Genomic DNA, 19,248 nt, shown 5'->3' with positions numbered 1-19,248 from the left:
AGAATAGAATAGAATAGAATAGAATAGAATAGAATAGAATAGAATAGAATAGAATAGAATAGGAAATAATAGAAGAGGAAATAATAGAATAGGATGTAGAATGAAGGTACAGCGAAACATTTCCCAGGGGGTGGGGCTGCAGAGGAGGGGGAACACTGTGGGTCAGGAGCAAGAGGAGTCTCCCAGCTGCGCTCCAAGCCCCGTCAGCTCCCAAACAAAAAAAGGAACAATCATGGCATGAGATTGCAAACACACCTAAACTTTCCAGCTTCATCTGCCTTGGGAGCCAGCAGAAGCCGTTGCCATAGCTTTGCAGACCACCGGTGGGTTTTGCACAATCTGGACCACGGATCTATGCAAATCCCCAAGGCAGAAGTCTTTATGGAGGCATATGACAACCGAAAAAGAATAGCGCTCAGTGCTCTACTCCCACATGCCACCCCCCAACTTCACCATCATTTAAATCAGTCTTAAGTTGGAAGAATTCAAATCAACACTGTCGTCACAGAGCCAAGCAGAGAGGTGACACAACTTGGATGCTGCCAGGGAAATTGCCCCCCTGAGACTCAAAACTCATCAGCCCATCACTTTTTTGAAGCCCCATCAAGGAAAACAAATGAACTGGCAACTCGCTGCCCCCAGCCCTCCACCCCTCTGGCCAAGGCTGCTGGAGAGGTTTCCAACCAGCCTTCCCCCTGGGATCAACAGGAGGGGGACCGCGGGGAGAAAAAAATATCCGAGACATGCTGCTGAGGCTGGAGAGCCACAGTTGGAAAAGAAATCAAAGCTTCCAAAGAGAGAGATGCCAAGCAGATATGTTGTTCCCAAGAGAAACAGGACATTCCTCTCCAAGGGGGAGGAAGGGAGGAGGAAGGTTCGTGCCACCTCTCTCAGCTCCCCGGCATAGGTGCTCGGGCAGCTTGTCCCTGCTGTGCCAGGCTGCAGACACAGATGGCATTGCAACCACTGATTTGTTTTTTGTTGTGTTTTTTTTGTTTTGTTTTTTTACCCTAAAAGCATGTTTTCAATTTTGGGGTGAAGTTTGCTGGGTCCTGCAGGCAGCCAGACAGATGCGGAGCCACTAACTCGTTTCCTGGAGACCTCCCTGCCTTCCTGCACCATAAAAAAATCATTAAGGTTGGAAAAGATCTCTAAGATCATCTAGTACAACTATTAAACCAGCACTGACAAGTCCACCACTAATCCATGTCCCCAAGTGCCACATCTACACATCTTTTAACAATGAGCCCAGACTCTCCACTGTCTTGGGGGGCACGGCTTGGTGTCAGTAAACTCCCTGGGGCTCTCATGGTATACACGTAGAGAAGACATTGGGGGGAAAAAATTATTCTTTACTATTTCCAGAAATGCCAAAATCAGGTTCTGGTTCAGTCCAGAGGGTGAAGGATCGTCAGGTTGGATTTTCCTTGCAAAACATGTTTGAGTTACACAAGCAGTGGGATCAAGCTGGAAGCAGGCGGGTGAGATCATCTCAGTGTAGTCCTGGTTGATCCCCTGAAACCATCCAATTTGGCTGGTTCAGCATGATTTCTGCAGCAAATTGTTCCTGCAGGAAGTTTTATACCTGTGCCCTTGGGCTAAGCCCTGACAGCATCCTTCACTGGGAACAAGGTACCTGCCTCCTCAAGGCAACACCTGGGGAGGTCAGGGGGAGAGAAGGGTGGGAGCAGAGTTGGCCTGGCTATAAATAACCCCATGGAAAGGAAAAAGGAGAAAAAGCAGCAAACAGAAACCAATAAATCCAGGGAGATGTGTTCAGCTACAGGCACTCGGTGCAAACATCTCCTCGTGTTCCGTGTGACCCTGTAGAAGAGAAAATGGGATTCATCTCAGCTCAACAGAGCTGGATTCACATGGCAAAACCTCATCCACTCGTACATTAAAAAAGGTAAAGATGAGAAAGGGGAGAGTTAAATTAAGTAAAGTTAAATTACAGAGAGTTAAATTAAGATGCCTGTTGAACCATGTTAACGCAGCTCAGGCCTGGATCCTGGTGCTGAACCAGCACTGAACACCCAGCAATCCCATCCCCAGAAAGCTGGGAAATAGCCCATGTTTAAGGCAATCATTATTTGCAATCTGTGATCCTGGAGAAAAGGGCAGAAAAAGCAACTTCACATTTTCATCAATAAAAGAGGAATTGCGGGAGCTCAGCAAGCGCGGTGGCCAGCAGGTCACAACCAGCAGTGCTGGAGTGATTCATCCTAAATGAGCTAGATTTAGTCAAACTAGCCTAGAATAAGGCAGGGAAACAGCCCAGAGTTTTCCCTGCTGATTCCTGCCAGGTATTAGCCCATGGAAGCGATGGGGACAGCAGAGAGGGGACAGAGTAGGATCATCCCCAACACTGCTGTCCCCTCCAGCACCAGAAAGAGCTTCAATCCCAGCTCCTGCATCTGGATACTGCACAAAAATGCATTGAGGAGCGTTTATTTCTTCTCTTTTCCCAGTCTATCTTCCTGGAGCTCACTCGTTCCCATGCCCAAGGGTGCTGGAGGAGCCGAGGACAGGGCACCTCAGCACCCACTGGACCAGTTCTCCCCAGAAAAACATCTGAGCAGCTTCAGTTCTGCTTGTGTGTAACTTATTATTAAAGCCGAGCAAATAATTCAGGGCAGGAGCTCCAGGAACAACATTTTGCCTTTTCATTTTCCGCTCTCGAGCTGTCTGCAGTTTCCCCAGAGCTCGGGGATGATTTAAAGACCTGTCTCCGGACGGGAGCGGGCTGGGAGTGTTTGATGGCCCGGGTTTCACGTGCGCAGATGAGGACACGCTGGACACATAAGGATGGATGAGCCTTTCCTCGTACCCTAATTAGACGAGCAGCATTTGCAAGTGGGTTTTGGGGATTTTTTTCCTGTGTTGGAGATCTGCGAACGCTTCACGCAGAGTTAACGAGCGGCTGTTCGTTAGGCGAGGTTCGACGAGTGCTTTGCTTTATGAAGCACCATTTTTCCATTCAGTGGTACCAGCCTGGGCACAAAACTTCCATGGAGCATCTCATTCCCAGCTCCTCTTTGCACCCCAAAACACCGCTAAAGACACGGGAAAGGAAGATGGGGCCATGGGCAGAGTTGTGGGGCCGCCAGGCTGTGATGGCTCCAACTTTCCAGCACTGCAGCCATCCCAGGCATTTGCTTCCTCATTAGTGGAAAGGTTAGGGAGGACGGATCAGCTCTGTGCAAACTCCCCGTGGTGCTGGTGTGACGCAGGCTGGCGAAGGCAAGTGCCAGCCGAAAGAAAAGCAGGGAAGGAAGAACCACAAAATCAGAGGTCCCCATACTTGAAGTAGAGCCTGTCCACCCCCACCACCATCCTTCTGTCCCTGGGAAACCCATCTGTCCTGAGTCCATATGGAATGACATATTTAACTGCCTCCCCCCTTTTCCTGGAGGACAAGGGCTGGTGTCACCCACGGCTGTGAAGGGGTGCAGAAGGGGCCAAGAAAGGGACACCATTCTCCCAGATCCAGAGCAGGAGAGCTGACATTGAAGAGAACCATGTCTCCTTCGGGGACTTGGCCCTGGAGAAAGGTTTGGTCTCCCAGGACTGGGTCAGGCAGCCGCTGCCTCCCAGTTTGTTGCTTTCAGGAAGGAGCAAACCAACGATATCAACCTCCCGCTGTAAGACCTCCAAGAGCAGCTCATGTGCAAGACAGAAGGAGCCATTTAGTGCCCCACAGCATCCAACAGGGGCCAGGGACACTTTGGGGCCATCCCAGGTGACCAGGCCTGGAGCTCCATTAGTTCTGGTTGGAAACCCCTCTCTGGCCTAACAGCTTTCTCCTCCCATTGTGTAATTGCGCTTTGTTGAGAAGACCCAGCCTCTGGCCATACATTTTCTCCAGCCTCGCTGCTCTCCTGCAATGTTTTCCTTATTCCTTTCACTCTCTCCGGACAGTTGCTGAAACGCGCGGAGAGGGAAATGAGAGAAAAACCCAGTGCTTGTCCCACCAGTAAAACAAAACCCTGGATGGAAACAGGGGGGAAAAGGAAAGAGTGGTGTCAGGTGCCTCTCCCCAATCCATCCCCTCCCTGTTTGCCTGTGGGGGTTTGACAAAAGTGCTTTTCGGCTGACAAAATGATTACAGGGTGCCGAGACAGTAAGTTGCACATGGATTTCTTTCCTGCATTTCAAGCAGGGCGAGGACACGGCTGCAAAAGCAGCTGCACTTCTGGAAGGGTCACAGTGCTGGGGTGAAGGGAGGTGACAGGAGGGGGGATTTGGGGAGAGGAGGAAGGAGGGATATTTTCTGCTCAGAATAAAAAGCAAAGAGAGAGCAGACAGGAGTGCGCATGAGCGTGCGAAGCGAAAGGCAGGCGAAGCTACTGGTCCAGAGTGGGGATGGATTTGGGAGGATGCTGGGGCTGGTGTCTGGGACCAGCCTGAAGTGAGGAAGGGAGAAGCTAGAGCAGCTGCCCCCCTGAGCAGATCCTGTGGCCTTGCTATGAGGTGGGGGTTTGGGCAGCGTCACCACTGGGACAGTGCGGGCATCTCCCAGTGGGACTGCGTGGGGCAGAGCGAGGTGCCCTGGGCACACTCGGACTCTCTGTGCCTGCAGGCGGTGGGTGCTGGGCAGCGGGGAGGAGGAGAGGAGAATTTCAGCTCCAAACTCAATCTGTTGGAGAACTTGGCCTGCTCCCCGTCAAGCTGAAAATAGCACATATGTAAGGACGTGCACGCAGTGCTGGCTGTGTCCTCACCGAGCGCTTCCTTCCTGCTGCGCTCCTCGGAGTGTCCCGGCCCTCCGCCTGCGCCTCCGGCCCCCCACAGCCCCACGAACCCCCCACGGGGGGCAGGTCTAGGGCAAGATGCTCCTTAGAGCATCCTTACTGCACAAATCTGGACTAGTGCACAGATGCAAGATCCTTTCACCTTCATCTGCTTTTCACGTGTACTGCGAGGTCCGTCCGGCGGCGGCATCCCCGCCGTTATCATCTGGAGCGGGCGAGGATGAGCGCGGCTCACGGCGGGAGCTGAGCTTTATTAGAAACAGGCATCTGGCTTCAGCCCTCCCTGCAGCCACTGGCCCAGGCTTGGGCTCAGGATGGGGCAGTGAGAACGCACGAGTGCCCAGGCAGCAACCAGGGAACCTCCACGAGTCCCCAGTTTTTCTCCAGATTTTATCTCCAAACTGATTATTGGTGATGGGAAAATAAAGCCATCGTCCTCCTCTGCAGGAGCACGTGCTGCCCGGCCGGGGTCAAGCCCCAGCCCTCAGAGAGACGGGGAACTAGCAGAGCGTGCTGCAAGCTGGAGGATGGAGATAACCCTGGCAGCAGCCAGAGCTGATTCCTGCAGCTGAAAAGGAAGAAAAGAGGCTGAATTCCCTATGGACATCAGGCACAGGAATAATGGGAGAGCTTTGTCGGGACGTCGCTGCAGCTCTGAGCACAGCTTGTGCAAAGCGCTGCTCCTCTCCCATCCCTGCTGGGAATATCCCTAAAGAAATGTTCCTCTAAAGAACAAGTACCCCAGGGTGGAGGAAATACAGCAACAAGCTTTATGAGGTGGTGATTGGGGGATATAGTAAGTGCAAAAAGCAAATAACACCAGGCTGGGGAGGGACATACAGGTGATCCACTTGGAGCTTGAGGTATGGAGATAGGGATTGCTACAAGCACATAGGTTGTCCTGTGCTCAGTGTAGTCAGGGTGTACTACACACATACTGCAGGGTGATTCCCTACACAGCAGGAGCCAGCAGCCCTCCAGCCAGGATGTCTGCTCTTCTAGGGCTTTGCCCGCAGTGGCACCCAGCAGGACGGGCATGGCCTTGTGAGAACACATTTCTCACCCCAAATCTCCGCTCTGCCAGGATTCTGCCTTATGACAGTGGCTGCCTCGTGGTGCAGCCTCGGCTGGGGACAGTGACAGGGCACCAGGAGACATCAGTGGCTGCTCAGGGACCAAGCCCAGCTCGAACACACACTCACATCCGCCACACACCAAAACTGCACCTGGGCATTGCCAAAACCTCTCTGCTTCCCAAAACCCTCTGAGGTGCAGCGTTAGCTAGCGTGTGGTATCAGCTCTCCTGAAACAAAGCCATTGTGGTCGAGGCAGGATCCTTATTAATTCATTTCTCTCTTTAATTTCCATTTTTTCTCAGTTCCCTTTCCCATTGCTCAAGCAGGGCTTGAGTAGGGCCCTGCTGCTGCCAGTCTGTGTCCCTGCAGCACAGTGTCACTGGTGTTACTGCTCCATGACATGGGGATGTGATGTGTGGCTGCATTTGGGGTCGATGGTGAGATCAGAGGCATGTGAGGGGAAGGGATCCATGGATGGAGAAGAGAGACCCGGATGGAGGGGAAAGGGAGAGTAGGAAGCATCAAAATAATGTCCTGGGACCATCAGCACCAGGCAAAGGGGTGAGTGGGACACAAAGCTGAGTCCCAGCCCCATCCACCCTCCAAATGGGAGGATGGAGACAGGAAACCGCCACTTACTGTAACAGTTTGGTGAAACTCCCCGACTTCTCCCCAGACAACATTCCTAGGGATAGACCATGGGGAAAGGGGTGGGACAGGACACCATCAGCACACACAACACACGGTGATCACCTTCCCATCTCTGCCAGTGGCACCTACCTCAGCCACCCATCACCAACAAACCTCCCCACCACCCTCATCCCCCAGGACCCTAAAAAGCACCATTTTCCCTATTACATCCCATATCCTTCACTCCTGCAGTCCCCTCCAGCACCAACCCTGCAGTGCCCATTGCCATTGATGCCATCAACCCGTCCCCAGCTCCCAGGGGACCCCATGCAGGGGACAGCGTGTGGAGGCCGGGTGACTCCGGGGGCTCCTGCAGTGCCCACTCTCCTGCTGTTACATAAATGCCTGGGCCCAGGACTGTTTCTGTTTGTGTTGCCTTCCGTGCCGTGCTCCTCAACCATATTTGCAAAACAAATAATTAATAATAATTAATGACTGGGGGAACGGCGCGGATTGCCAGTTATTGCTAATTAGGAAACAAACGCTGTTGCACAAGCAAAGGCGGGTGTCACATGGCCCCGTGTCCTCACCGAGTGTGGGGGTATGATGGGGACAGTGTCCTGTGGGACTCTTGGCCCTTTTGGGGAGGGGGAGGAGGAGGAGGAGAAGGAGGAGGAGGCAGCAGCATGGGTGGCAGTGGGACAGGCCAGTGGCCCTCGCAGGGTTTCGGTGGGTGCCTCGATGCGGCCCCGCTCCGTGCCCGCACACGTGCCATCACACAGCATTCCATGCCTGGCTTTCTCCGTGCCCTTATTAGAGCCTGGGACAACACTACTTAATTGTCTGGAGATGGCACCGCTCCATATCATTAGCGAGCAAACCGGCACCAGCTCATTAGGGAAAAGCCTCTGCTCCAGCAGCTCCGCAGCCAAATCGTGCCGGGGACACTGACTGTGAGGCCCCTTGTAGGTGGCACCCCCTCAGCGGGGCAGGGGGGTTGAAAGCACCAAAAAGACACCCCTGAGTCACCAATGCTGGAAAGCACAGAGGAGAGAGGGAGTGAGTGACAGGCGGGGCTGTCTGGTGACACCTGGGGTGCAGGGTGAGCTGGCAGCTCTGCCTGGACCTCATACCTACAGCTGCCTTGGGGGGGCTGGGAACACGGAGCCTGAGAGCAGGGGGAAAGGGAAAAAAGAGAGAGCAAAGGAAGAGAAGAAGAAGAAAAAAAAAACAAAACAGAGAAGGAAAAGGAAAAGAAGAGGGGAAAAAAGGCAGAAAAAAGGAAAAGACAGAGAGAAGAGACAGAGAAGGAGGAAAGGAAAGGAAAGGAAAGGAAAGGAAAGGAAAGGAAAGGAAAGGAAAGGAAAGGAAAGGAAAGGAAAGGAAAGGAAAGGAAAGGAAAGGAAAGGAAAGGAAAGGGGAAAGAGGAAAGAGGAAAAAGGAAAAAGGAAAAAGGAAAAAGGAAAAAGGAAATCAGGTTCTCTTGTCTTTGATCTGCTCAAGGACTGACTGCTGGGTCACACACAGGAGCACTGGGAGCAGTGGGGTGCCGGAGTGAGCGATGGCCAAAGCTCTTGGATCCGTCTGGCCAGAGCCAGCCCGGGAGAAGGGTGCCTTTCTCCCTGGGAGAACAAGTGCTGAAGCAGAGCAAAGCCCTCTCCCACTCTCCTCCACAAACCCTGCAGGTCCAACTCACTTTCCCTAATGCCTGCAGCATCCCAGACAAGCCCTGGATGCCAGCAGAGCTCCAGTGCCACTCAGCATCGCTCCCACTGCAGCTCCAAACCAGCCCCTGCTCTGCCCCCCCATCAGAGCTGGGTGTGATTACGCTTCGCTGCCTCTCCTCTATCACTGTAATTCCTTTGCTCTGCTGAATCGCTTCCCCTTCAGCACCACACATAATCCATTGCACTGTAATTATATGGGAATTTTAATATCTGATGTATTTATAAGATGCACTTAATTCATCAGCCCCTTTAACCACATTGTCATTCCAGCCTTCAGCACGGTGGGAAGGATGACTCGCTGTCAGATGGAGATTAGCTGGCCCATGTGTGTAACGAGTTGGAGGGTGTTCTCAGCTGCCAGATCCCACCCTGGCTGGGGAGCAGGATCCCACCATGCCGGGTGTCCAACCCACGGGGGATTGTGCCAGGGCTCCCCTGCGCTGCGGCGGAGACGAAGGGCAGCATGATCCAGAGCAGCACCCCTTTCCCAAACATTAAAATCATCCCATGGCCCCGGGTTGAGCAGAAACAAGGGGCCTATGCTGGGGTGAGTTTTATCCCTACAGCCCCAAAGGGCTTCCCAAGGTGAGGGATCCACATTCGGATCCCTCCAAACCCACGAAGGAAGTGGTCACTACTGAAGGGTTATTTTTCCTGGCATTTGTTTCAGTGGCTCCTTTCCAGACGTGTCCTAAAAGGGAACCAAAGGCCTTTGAGCCTGTTGCAGCGAGCACAATGCAATGATTTTCCCAGCCTGGGCAGGAGGGATGAGCTCACTGTTGTCCTTGGTTCCCCCTGGCTGCGGGGTGCAGGGTCCCTGTGCCGAGCACAGCAGGCTCTAGGGCCGGTCAGGATGCTCAGGGAAGGCAGTGGACTTGGCAGGATGCTTGGTGGGCTCCATCCCACCAAGCCCTGGGAGAAACACCAGCTGAGCCTGGGAGCAAGGGGCAAAGGGGGAAGAGCGAGGGGGGTCTCGGTGATTTGGTCCCTGCAGGATGCCCTGGCTCTCACTGATGGATGACACTTTCTGCACTGGGGTCACATTGGGTTTTCCCACAGTGACATGCCCCCCCCCCCTCAGCACTGGCCATGAGGTACCACAGAGGCACAGCCCAGCTGCCTGTGGCACCAGGTGACCCTGCACCCTCAGGGTGGGCCAGAGACCCACCAGGTCCCCACAACACTGGGTGACCATCGGGACACAAACCCTCCTCCTGCTTCAGTGAGCTGTGCTGGAGCAGAGCCATGCCAGAGCAGAGCTGTGCCAGAGTGGGACTGTCATGATGTTTTGGCTGGAGAGAAACCTTCAGCAAGTACCACCCTGAGCCCTGAGGCTTCTACCAGCGCCCCAAGCCCACCCACAGCCTGTGGGCTCCCGGTGGGTGCTGGCACATGGTCAGCTCCCAGGTGCACCCTGGCATTTGGCACGGTGACACACAGGTCCCCTGTCAGACCACGGCCTCAGCACAACCTGGCTGAGGTTTCTCCCCCCAGCTCCCTGCTCCAGCACCTGCTCATCCCTGGGAACTCAAGCTGGGGGCAGGAAGCGTCCTGCAGCCAGCCTGATGTCCCCCCATGTCCTGTGCCATGACACACACTCCAGAGCTGCACCTCCCTGCCAGGATGCTGCCCCAAGTTCCAGCAGCTCCCGGTGCCCATGTGCCAGCCCCAAGCAGGGACACTGGCTCAGGGGAAAGAGCTTGGGCTGGACTAGAACATTTCCCCTGGATCATCCGAGGGGCTGGTAATTTCCCATCCCCTCCCCATCCAGAGGGACCCTGGTACCTGTTCCCCATGGGATGTCACAGCCTCCTGCCTCAGTTTCCCCATCCTCACAGTGCTCTCCCAGAGAGACAGACAGGAGCATGGTTGGCAGAGGATGCAAAAGAGTCTCTAACCTGATCCTCACTCAGGATCACGGCAGGGCCCTCTCTGCTCTCCCCCTCCCCAGCCCCTCCTTCCACACTGTGCTGCCACCCAGGGGGGAATTTGGCTTCCAAGGTCACTGACAGATGGGTCTGGGGGCAGACGCCCCACCTTGTGCCAAATCAGCTCTGCCAACCACCCCATCCAGGTCCTGGCCACTCCCTGAGGCTCGGCTACCCCCGCAGGTGTCCCCCTCCCTCCCCCCTCTCCCCAAAAAGCAAATATCCAGGGAGATGGGCTCCGCGCTGCAGCTCTGCCGGTGGCACTGGCGCTGAGCAGAGCAGACTGCAGCACGGCTGTTACGTAAGCCCGAGCCGGGCTCCGGGGATGTAGGACACCGGGGTTATCCCCCGGCCCCCCCGGGGGCTGCCACCCCCTCCCCGCCTCGGCCACGGGGCTCACGGAGCCCGGGGGGAAACGCCACCAACTCAGCCAACACTGCAAAGGGTTCAGCGGGGCTTGGGGCAGCCCTGGGGGTTGCTGTGGCCCTGCCGTGGGGCACATGGTGGTGGCAGGGGGGCAGCAGTGGGGGGGACAGGAGGGTTGTGTTACTCTGGGGCAGGAAGTGGGGCAGGCAAAGGGGTGGGATGGGGCTGGGAGGCAGAAGGTGCTGCGCCCACGTCCCTCTCAGTCCGTCTGGGCTCACCAGGGCTCACCCGTGCAGGTGAGCTCAGGGATGGAAGCAGGCGGCCACTCCTGGGCTGTGCCTCCCTCGGGGTGACTCACAGAGCGGGATGAACGTGGCTGGGGCAAAGGATCATGGCTTCAATCCCGTCCTGCTATGTCTGTATTCCCATCCTCACATATCTAGCGGGTCAGCATCCCTGAGGACAGCCTTCCTGGGGTCAGCATCCCTGTGATCAATCTCCTTGGGATCAGCACTCCCAGGAACAGCATCCTTGGCATTAGCATCCCTGGGACAGCATCCCAGAGGAGAACATCCCTGGTGCCTCTAGCACAGGCTGGAGAGCCAGGATCAGGATTTCCCAGAGCCGGAGGGAAGATCCTTCCCCTGCGGGACAGCTCTGGTATCACCCGCCCTTCATCCCACGGAGGTGAGGGATGGCACAGCTGGCATCACCCATCCCCAAAACACCTGTACCCGGTGCTGGGGGCACGGCAAGGGGGCAGGCAGTGCTGGCAGCACTGAGGCTCTCCCAGGACCAGCCCTATCCTGGCTAACAGACCATCGGAAGCCTGGCAGCATCTCCTGCCATGGTGCAGGATGGGGACAGGGATAGGGAGCCCACGGCCCCCCAGACACGTGGCTTCTCTCTTGCTTTCTGCCAGGCACAGTCTGGATGTGGCTATTTCTGTTTGAGGTGTGTGTGGCAGGGGAAAAAGCCCAGGCTAAGGCTCTCAGCAATGGGAGATACCAGAACAGGAAATTAATGTTAATTAATTCATAATGACGCTGAGATAGTGATACCAGATGCTTCAAAAGTCCAACGGGGGAATTTGAAAGAGCTTTGTAAAAAATCCATCGCCCACCGGCAGACCTGCCTTGCTGCAAGCTGGGAATGAGGGAGTGAGCTGGGAACCGGGGTCGAGCTGGGATCCAGGATCAAGCTGGGACTGAAGGACCAGGAAAGAACTAGGGAACAAGCTAGGAACAAGCCAGGAATGATGGAAGAGGGGCACAACCCAGTGAGGTGACAGGCCTACAGTTACCCCCAGTCACCTGTCACCCCACTCCCATCTTTCTCCCTCCCACTGCTGTTCAGAAGCTGGAGTGGAGCCGGAGCAGTGAGGCACCCACTGTGCTCTGCTCTCTGGGGTGCAGGGGCTTTCCCAAGCCCCTAAATGCTCACCTTTTTATCTCCTTTCCTCCATTTTGGGCACACTGTGTGCAGGGCAGGTGGACGGGTGGGGACTGGGGAACACAGGGGCCTGCAGTGGGGATGGAGGGACAGGCTCATGATCCGGGACAGGGGCACAGGTCCTTTGCCAACCAGTGTCCCCGCATTTAGAGGACAATTTTCCCTCCTCATCCATGAGAGCTGGCCCTTGCCCTGCAGTGCTGAACCCAAATTAGGCTGGACTTTAGCCAAGGGGTGCAGAAGAGCTTAGAAAGGGGCTTAAGCCTGGTGCCACCTCCCAGGGGTTGGGGACCCCAGAGCCAGCACCGGGAAGGATGGAACCATGAACTCCTCAGAAACCACGGACAAACCCCTGCACTTGGAGCCGTTCACCACCCTGTCCCCCCCGGACAGTGCGAGTGTTATGCTCCTTCCCACAGTGATACAACAGCCTCTGCATCTGGAGGGGACCCTCAGAGTGGGGAATAAGGGAGGTGGCAGAGGCCACGCAGGGCCCAGCAGTGGCAGAGCAGGATGGCACGGCTGGGGCAGGGCGCTGCCATCGCTGCTTACATAAGGTGCCCGCTCCGTGTGCCACACACCCGAGCGGCGACAGGAGAGGGGGACGGACCCGTCCCTCCAGCAATCCCTCACGGTGACTGCGCTCCCACTCTTTCTAAACAGCACCCCCAAAACTGCCAACCCGGCCTCTTTCCACCTTCACAGAGGTTGGGTGAGGTTCCCGTATCTCTCAGGCGCATTCACACCCTACAACCTGACACAGACGGGGTGAAAACGCCGGATCTGAGCTCGCTGTGCAGTTCCCCCGACAGCTCCTCTGAAGTTTATCCGCAGCGGGAACGGTTTCCACCGCGCTGCCGGTGAAGCTGCCCCGGCCGGCGGGGAGAGGGGGAACCCCACTGGGAACATCAAGGAGCATCACGGAGCACCACAGCACGGGGGGACACTGACATCCCACCCCACCTGGTCCCGAGGGACTCACCGTATCCCCCGGGGTCATTCCAGGGCTTAAAAAAAAAACCCTCCTTGACTTCACAGGCAAAACAATTCATTTGGGTAAAGAGCGGCAGAGGCAACACAGGATTTCAAAGTGTGTTTTGGATCAGAGGCAAGAAATAAAGTGGCCTTTATGGTGCCTTCCCCAGCAAAGCCAGAGCTTTATTAAGCCTATCTGGCACAGATGGGAATGCTCACTGTTATTCCAGGCCTGAAAAGAGCAGGCAAGGGGTTTTTTATTTTATTTTATTTTTTGTTTTTTTTTTTTTAAGTCTTGTTTTCATTATTTTCTGGTGGCTTCATTGCTTTGTGCTCACACAAAGGGAATTTCACCTGCTGTTCCAAACAAAAGGCCGTGGAAAGTTTTGCAGAGAAAGGGATGAGGGGAAGGAGATTTATAGAAGCAAAACGAGTTGTTGCAGGGTTTGTTGTGGATTTTTTTATTGAGGTGAGCTGTAGAACATCCCCAGCTCTTTGGTGCCTGCTGGAGACCCAGCACTGGCGTGTGAATGCCCTGTCCCCACCAGTGTCACCCCTGGGATGGGGAGTGGGGAGGTCTCACAGAAACTGGGGTTGATTTGGGGTGAAGAGGGAAGGCATCAGGGTTGTTTCCCATCTTTTTTGCAGGCAAAGTCATCACCACGCTTTCTAAGAACAGGAAAGAAAAAATCCAGCCCTCGTTTGCCGACGCCACGGCAAAACAGGTGGTTCAAAATCACAAGAGCAGTGGGGGAGAAAAAAACCCCCTATTTGGTGATTTTGTGCTCATATTCACTGCAAAACTGTCCGGGAACGAATGCTGCTAAATACACACCATTTTCCCTCTCACACTCTTCATTCTATAATTAAGAGAGACTTCTAAAAATACGAACGGCCTCGAGCACCCAGCGAAGGCGTGCAGGTGCTGCAAACTGGAGGCACTTTAGTACAGCTCATTTTCTGGACAATTTTACTCGCCTGGCTCGTGCTCAGCGCCGATACTATTACAGTGATGCAATTATGCTGCTGCTGCCGCTGCCGTGCTCGGTTCGCTTTGCTTTTTCCCTGCGCTTTGCAGTTTGCCTTCGAAGCACCCCCCAGCCCCACAGCTCCCGGGCTCACCCCGAGCGTGTCCCCGCGCCGGCGGGGTCCAGGGAGTTGGGGATAAGAGGGTCAGGCGAGCATGTGTCACACACACATGTGGATACACACGTGTGGGCATAGAGGGGCATAACCCTGAGTGGGCATTGCCAAAAACAACCAGTGTGCAAAAGTTTTGGGTGAGGAAGCGAGCTGGCCCGGGGGAAGCAGGAGGGGAGCAGGAGTACAGCGAGGAACCAGCGCTCCCCAAAAGGCAGCAGCAAACCCTCACTGCTGGCTGGCCAGGGAGGGGGCCCATGGCACTGGCACGGTGACGGCGGCCAGCCTGGCAAAACATCCCCCCCCCAGCCTGGCATTTCGGGTACAGGGGTGAGGGGGAACTTCCCCCCCGAAGCTGCCGCTGCGAAACTTCCCCGTCTTATTTCTCCATTAAGGCTGCAATAGGTGGAAGTGATTGACTCACTATGAGACTGCTGTTTTTGCCTCTGACTTGGGATTAAGACGGAGCTGGAGGAGCGGAGGAGCCGTCGCCCCGGCTCTCTGGCGGCAGACACCGGAGCCGGCACTTACCTCTCACTGCATCCAGGCCCCCCGGCCGTGGGGCTGCGGGTCCTGGAGAGTTAGCTGGCAGGGGACCCCACATCCACTCGGGTTTCTCCCAGGACCGACGTTCGGCTGCTGCTTCTTAGGCACAGACCCAACCCCTCCATTCCAACCACAGGGAAAAAAAAATATATCTTCTTCCAAAAGAAAAAAAAAATAAAAAAAAAAAAGGAGGGAGATTAAAAAAAAAAAACACCACGCTTTTTTTCTTGGTTTGGTTTCTCCCTGGAGAAAATAAGAAAAATAGATAAATCCCAGCGACCAAGAGATCCAGACTCAGGTGAATTTAGCTTCAAACTCCCTCTGTGCTTTCAGAGCCTTCACCCTCAAATGGGCTCTGGAAGATACTGGGGGACCCATCGTTGCTGAAGTGTCATCAAATATCCTTCGGGCTCAACTCCGCTCCTGCCCGGGGAGGGTGGACTTCTTCCCTGCTTGCTGCGTGCTGTGGAGTTGGCAGGGACCTGCCTGTTCCAGCCTCAGCGTGGAGGGTGGGTGGGTTGGTTGGTTGATGTGGGTTGGTTTTCTTTTTTTTTTTTTTTTTCTCGCCGCTATTGGTTTCCTTGCTATCTGATCCTGAGCGAGCGCTGCAGCCTCGCCGCTTCCCTGCTTTTTTCCCCCAGCTCCCAGGCTTTTGACAGGGAATGAAACACAGACACCCAGTGAGACAGGCTCCGGCTTCTACAAAGCTCCACTCCCTCCTGCTGCCTTTGTCCGTGAACAGCAACTCCTCCAACTCTGCCCGTAGACACGAGGGAACCTCTGCATCAGCACTTTCCTAATGGCTGCTTCGCCCCAGCCCTTTGGCCCTTCTTCTTCTTCTTCTTCTTCCTCGCTTCCTCTCCTCCACCTTGATGGCTTCCGCTTGCTTTTTCTAGCCCGGCCTCGGCTCCGACAACCACAGCCAGAGCGAAGCAACAACCCTTTCCCGATGGATCCATCTCAGCTCCCCCGTGCTGGCTGCTGCGGTCGGGGGGTAGTGGCCCCGCAGTCCATCACCATCCTTTTTGGGCACCTTCCACGAAAAATCGATGGCGGGTACCAGGTCCCTGAAGGCTTCACTTTCGGCTGGTTTGAGGGGCAGGGGCTGTGTGTGCGGAGAGGAGCCGAGGGAGGGCTGGGAATTGAAGCCACTTCTTTTTGTTGCAGGCGGGGATTATTTTTATTTAAAAAAAAAAAAGATTGACCGGAGTCCAAGTTTATTTCTTGGTGGTGAGCATTATTTTAAGCTGTTTGGGTATCTCCAGGTCACTCTGTTCTTATAACAGCAAGGCCTTTGTGGAGAGGGTCAAAGTGAAACCTTGCTCTGACAGCCTCTTTCCCCCCGTGGAGGGGAGCAGGAGGCAGAGGATGCTGCAGTGGGCTCACAACCCCGGCTGGCTCCCAGCCAGAGGGAGATGCAAACCAGCCACCGTCTGTAATTTTTGCTACACTTCCTCCACACTCGGTCACCCGCGAGATCCCAGGGCTGCTGCCTGTTCCTTTTTTGGGGATTCACAGGCTTTGTTAAAAAAAAAAAATCACCGTCAGGAGACCTCCAGCCTCGACAGCGATGCTCGGCCCTGCTCAGCGTGGCTGTCACGCAGCCGGCAGGTCACAGGAAAGCCACAAATCCCCCCACACCCCAGCACATGGAGAGGCTCCCTCCCCACCTGCCCTTTTGCATCACCTCCCACCCCTTCCCAGACTCCTCTTCACTCTTCCTCATCTCCCACCACAAGTTTGAGACCAGTAGCTCCTCCCTCTCCCCTTCAGCAGCATCCTGGAGCAGTGACTCTCCTCGTCCTCAGCTCCCATTCTCTCCCTGGCACGGCAAAGGAGCATCGTGCCCTCACTGCTCCCAAAAATCCCAAATTCAGAGCATTTCAGGGCAATGCTCACAGCGCTGCCTCCACTCCCCTCTCCACACCGGCTTGTCCACCTCATCCCATTCCACCAACCTCACAAACACTGAATTTTAACCAACACTTTAAAATCCTGGGATAAAAAGCACTGCAGGGCCTTGTTCTGTCCAAACCCTGACGGATATTCGCAAGGATTTGGGGTTTGCAGGTTGGAGGGAACACCAGCTCACACACTGGGCGTGGTGGTCTTGAATAAGACCACCCAGGGGCGACCTGACCCCAAAACACTGCTCCTTTCTGCCTGTCATGCAGCCCCTTGTACCCTGGCATTCTCCTCTCCGAGGGCTCCTCTCCTGCCACCCCACCATGCTCACAGAAAGCTTCCCAAATCCCTCCCTGCCCCGATCCCCAGCCAGCACTGCCAACCCAAAGCTCCCTCCACTCCCTGCAGCAAGAGATACAATTAATGCACCCAGTAGCCAAAAAATTGGCTGAAGAGTTCGGGTGGGCAACTGGCCACGGGCCAGGGGCACCCTGAGGGGAGTGGTTGCAGGGTCCCCAGTCTCAGCCCCCTCTCACTGGCTGCTCCCCCACTTGGTGCTCTACTGAGGCTTTTTTCCAGCAAGTGGGAGATTTGGGGGCTAATATGTAGGGAGAGACATGGGCACCCTGGGGGGCTGCAGCCCTTGGGGCCAGCTGGGAGGGCAGGATGGAGCTGGGCAGCCAGAACTGGTGAGGCTGGTGTTCCCACCAGCTGGCCGTGCTGGTGGCTTATCCCTCGCTCCCCAGTTTGCTACAGGAAATGCAAATAAATAGCCTGGGATTTCCATCCCAGTAAACCCCAGCTTCCCTGTACTCTTGGGTGGTAGAGACGTTCTCCATGTTTTTCCATCAGGCTTGGGCAGTGCCAGAGGGAAGTGTGGGCACAGGACCACAGCCCTGGGAACCCCTGTGTCCCTGGTGGGCTCCCAGCCCGGGAGGAACTCCAGGCAGGATCCAGCCTCCCCTAGGCCAGCTGTGGCCACTCTCTCAGGAGCTGTGGAAGTGAGGGAAGGAGGGCAAGGGGGTGAAATGAGGGGTGCACCCCGGTGGGGTCTCCGTCGAGCCCCTTTCCGACGCCCCCAGCACGGCTGCGCAGGACTATGAGCAAGTCAGCACAGAGCCATTAGGGCTAATTTAATCAAGACGGATGGCCCGATTGGAGGGCTGCCGTCCATAAATCCCCCGCTCTTGCTGCATTAGTGTCAGGCCTCCCGGAGGAAGAGGCTGAGGGGGAGGCGCGGGGGGAGCAGGGATGGGGAAACGTGCTAAGTCACCCGTCCTCCCGATGGCACGGGGCTGCTCGGACCTGGGGTACCACCACCCCATCCCACAGCGAACAGCCTGGCCCCAGGGGAGGTGCCCACCATCCTCCAGCCCCTCCAAAAACTCAGCAGCTGGAGAGGGTGGGATTTCAAGCAACCTGGGTTTTCTGAACCCCAAAAGGTGCAGGGGTTGTTCACAAATCCCCCAGGGCAGGGGCTTGCTCCAATGGGAATCTCTCGCACTCGCTCCAAGGAGTTTTGCAGCAGGGGGAAGGTGAAGTGCTGGAGGGGATAGGCTTGAAGCCCCATAGTGGATCACGGTGTAATAACTGGGACTCAAAAATACAGTCTGAGAAAACCCAAAGGCTGATGGATGCAGCATCCACCCCAGAGCCCAGCAAGACTCCCCAAACTCCAGCCACACCAGCCCAGGATGGCACTGCTGGTCATCTCTCTGGGATACCAGCTCTGCTCTCCTGGCAGCCCACTCCCTTCCCGCTGCTGCTCCTAGAAAAAACCATTTCAGGCTCAGGGTTGCCATCTGATGACCCAAAACAGCCACATCCCCGCATCCACCGGGCACGGGCGGCGGAAGCCACGCGTGCCGCCGCGCCGCACGAGCCAAGTCAGGAAATAAGCTCTCATCCATCCAGGTTAAAAATAGCCGTGAGCTTTGCCGCTAACACGCCTTGCCCTGACGCTCCAGTCGAACTGGCTCCCGTGTCGCCGCCCTGCCCATCGAGCCCACCGTGCTCCCGGCCGAAAACTGGCCACAGGGAAGGGACCGGTCGGCTCCCACCATCTGCTCCGGGCGCTGGCACTGCCGTCGGCGTGGGATGGCGGCTCTGCCAGGCCGCACTGTTGGCCAGTGCAGCGATGCAGAGGGCCAAGTCCTGGTGGGTTTTGGGAAGACAACGGGCCAGGGGATGCGGCGGACGGATGGGAGGACGGTATGGGTTTGTGGGCATCGCTCTCGCCCCCAGAGCGCTCACGGAGGTTGCGTGGTCGCCTGGCAAGGGAGAAAACAGCGGTGCTGGTCCAGTGCAGAAGGAAAGATACTGGTGCAATGGGGGTGGGAGGTTACTGGGGGATCTCAGCCTGGGAGAGCAGCCGAGGATGTCCAGGAGCAGTTGAATGATGCAGAGAGGGATTTTCAGATCTAACCTCCATGTCCAGAGAACCTCGAGGGCTGTCCTGGCAGATAGCAAGGAGCACAACCAAAATAGCTCAGGGTGGTTGACCTCAGGGAATGAGAAGCAGTGAGCTGTGGCACTGCCATGGATTTATCTGGAAAAAGGAGAATGCACATCCCTGTGCACCTCTGGCTTCTGGCTGCGCTTCAGTGAGGCCAGGAGGGAGGGAGGGAGGGCAGGGAAGGAGCTGGACTGCCGGCAGGAGGAGCACGGTTGCTGAGGTCAGTGCTCACCGTGCTTTTGTGAGATCATAAGTGAGGTCCCAGGGACCAGGAAGTGCTGATGGGGGCAAGAA

At 55.8% G+C, this 19,248-nt stretch overlaps 1 protein-coding gene across 1 annotated transcript in view; it reads right to left on the bottom strand.

The window, feature by feature from the left end:
• LOC113967791 (ATP-sensitive inward rectifier potassium channel 12) overlaps positions 1 to 14,784 on the bottom strand; it is a 31,298-nt gene extending 16,514 nt beyond the window's left edge. Inside the window, exon 1 of the mRNA XM_027683711.1 lies at positions 14,580 to 14,784. The gene's annotated coding sequence lies outside the window, so the exon portion shown is untranslated. The remainder of the gene's footprint in view (positions 1 to 14,579) is intronic.
• Between the last annotated feature and the right edge of the window lie 4,464 nt (positions 14,785 to 19,248).

The sequence above is a fragment of the Neopelma chrysocephalum genome, unplaced genomic scaffold (assembly GCF_003984885.1).
Source record: "Neopelma chrysocephalum unplaced genomic scaffold, ASM398488v2 Primary Assembly neopelma1_65, whole genome shotgun sequence".
NCBI classification, from domain to species: Eukaryota; Metazoa; Chordata; class Aves; order Passeriformes; family Pipridae; genus Neopelma; species Neopelma chrysocephalum.
The sequence above is the reverse complement of the archived record's forward strand: the minus strand, read 5'-3'. Positions and strand labels throughout refer to the sequence as shown.